The sequence below is a fragment of the Peromyscus californicus genome, unplaced genomic scaffold (genome assembly GCF_007827085.1).
Source record: "Peromyscus californicus insignis strain IS unplaced genomic scaffold, ASM782708v3 Scaffold_16__1_contigs__length_79575227, whole genome shotgun sequence".
Taxonomy (NCBI): Eukaryota; Metazoa; Chordata; class Mammalia; order Rodentia; family Cricetidae; genus Peromyscus; species Peromyscus californicus.
The window spans coordinates 32,359,202-32,361,856 of record NW_026294458.1 but is presented as its reverse complement, the minus strand read 5'-3'; positions in this window follow the sequence as shown (position 1 = coordinate 32,361,856).

Genomic DNA, 2,655 nt, shown 5'->3' with positions numbered 1-2,655 from the left:
TTTATTTCTTTCTTCCTCTTATTTTACTATATTTCTCCCTTTATCAGTCTCCTTCCTTTATCTCATTAATTTATTATTTCCACACTCAACATAAATAATTTTTTTTTTTTTTGGTTTTTTTCAAGATAGGCTTTCTCTGTGTAGTTTTGGTGCCTGTCCTGGATCTCGCTCTGTAGACCAGGCTGGTCTTGAACTCACAGAGATCCGCCTGGCTCTGCCTCCCGAGTGCTGGGATTAAAGGCGTGCGCCACCAACACCATCACCACCGCCGGCCCCTAAATAAATTTTAACCTCATAAACACATTCTTCAGAAGCACAAAGTAAACTAGAGCAGCTCATTATCAACAATCTAGCCCTACTGAAAATACTTAAAGGAATATACAGAGGAGGGAGGGTAATGTCCCAGTTCTGAGAGCACAGGGAAGAATGAATTTTATAATAGCGACTGAACAAGGAAGCGAGGAAGGAATCAGAGCAAAGCAGGAAACACCTGACGTTATAGGGGAGAAAGTAAAGAGTACACAATTAACCAACTTTCAAAAAAAAATCAACAATATTGTAGGAATTAGAAATATCTGTCAATATTAACTTTAAATGCAAAATAGCTTCATTCATCAATAAAGAGATGCAGACTGCCTGGCTGGGTTAAAAACAACAACAACAGAGGTGTGGTGGTATTGTATTGCCTGAAATATTGTGCACGCTAATAAACTTATCTGGGGTCACAGAACAGAACAGCCACAATATTAAACATAGAGGACAGGCAGTGGTAGCACAAGCCTTTAATCCTAGCATTCCAGAGGCAGAAATCCCTCTGGATCTCTGTGTGTTCAAAGATACAGCCAAGCATGGTGACTCACGCCTTTAATCCCAAGGAGTGATAGCAGAAAGCAGAAAGGTATATAAGGCATGAGGACTAGAAACTAGAAGCTTTAGGCTGGTTAAGCTTTCAGGCTTTGGAGCAGCAGTTCAGCTGAGATCCATTTGGATGAGGACACAGAAGCTTCCAGTCTGAGGAAACAGGATCAGCTGAGGAATTGGCAAGGTGAGGTGGCTGTGGCTTGTTCTGCTTCTCTGATCATTCAGCGTTCACCCCAATACCTTGCTCCAGGTTTGATTTTATTAATAAGACCTTCTAAGAATTCTGCTACACAGAGGCAGCTAATTTTGTCTTTAAGAAATACACCTTACTAGTAAAAGTACCAACAGACTTGTGAAGAAGGAAATCGGGGTGAAATCCTGTTCACAATAGCTTCCAAATAAAACACAGTAAAATAAAATAAAATAATAAATGAAATAGCTAGAACTAAACAAGGAGGAGAAAACTTTTGCAGTGAAAACAGTAAGACCCTGAGGAAGGGAACCAAAGGAGGCCCTGGAGGACAGAATGCTAACACATGCTCACGGATGAACAGGATTAATGCCGTGAAAATGGTTATATTAAGTTATATCTCTATATTTGAATATTCCGAGGTTTTTCTCTTATCTCAATGAAATCTCATCAAAATTCTAAGGAAATTCTTCACAGATCTAGGAAAAGAAACCCCAAATTTATGTGGAACCATGAGAAACCCCCAAAAGTGACAGAAACACTTAGTAGAAAGAGAAATGCTGAAACATTCACAATACTTGATCTCAAATTGTATCCCAGAGCAATAGTAACAAAACCAGTATGGTACTGGCACAAAAGTAGAAATATAGTCCAATATAATAAAATAGAAAAACCAGAGGTAAATCTGCAAAGCTGTAACTCCTTTAATCTTGACAAATTGTCAAAAAAAAAAAAAAAAAAAAAAAAAAAAAAAAAAAAAAAAACCTGGAGGAATAGAACAGCTCCTTTAACACACAGTGCTTGTAAAACTGGATTTCACCCTGTAATGGCACGAAACAGGGTTCACTTCTCTAATCCTGCACAGAAACCAATTAAAAATGGATCAAGACTTAAACCTTGAACATGTTAGAGGAAAACAGTAAGAATACTTGATACCAGCATAGGCAAGGATTTTCTGAAAAGTCCAATGGCACAGAAAAATAAGTCGACAAATTGAGAAATGGGCTTAGACGAAATTAAGATCTGCACAGCAGAGAAACTAGCCAGCTGAATGAAGAGACCGCCTCCAGGTGGGAAAATCACTGTCAACTCTATAGCTAACGAAGGCTTGACATCAAAGGTATGTAAAGGATTATAAAAACATAATCCCCAAACCCACTTCATACAACCCACAGACGGATGGATGAAATAGGCAGACAGTCCTCAACTGAGGAAATGTTGGAAATCCTTCGAGATCAGGAGAGTGCAAGTGTAAACTACCTTGTTCTGGCTAGCTGCATTCTGAGTGGCTGTCATCAAGAGAAGAAATCCAGCTTCAGTTTTCACAACTTCGGGAAATGGAACCAGCTTAGGTGTCCATCAAGGGGTGAATAAAGAAACTGCGACACATAAACACAATTTAATTTTGTGGAGCCATCAGGAAAAATGAACTTATGATATCTTCAGGAAAATGGACATAACTGAAAATCATTATGTGTAGTGATATAAACAGATGAAGAAAGACAGATAGCACATCTTTATGTCTCTCTCTGTTTCTCTCTGTCTCTCTGTTTTTGTTTCTGTCTCTCTCTGTCTCTCTGTCTCTCTGTCTCTCTGTCTCTCTG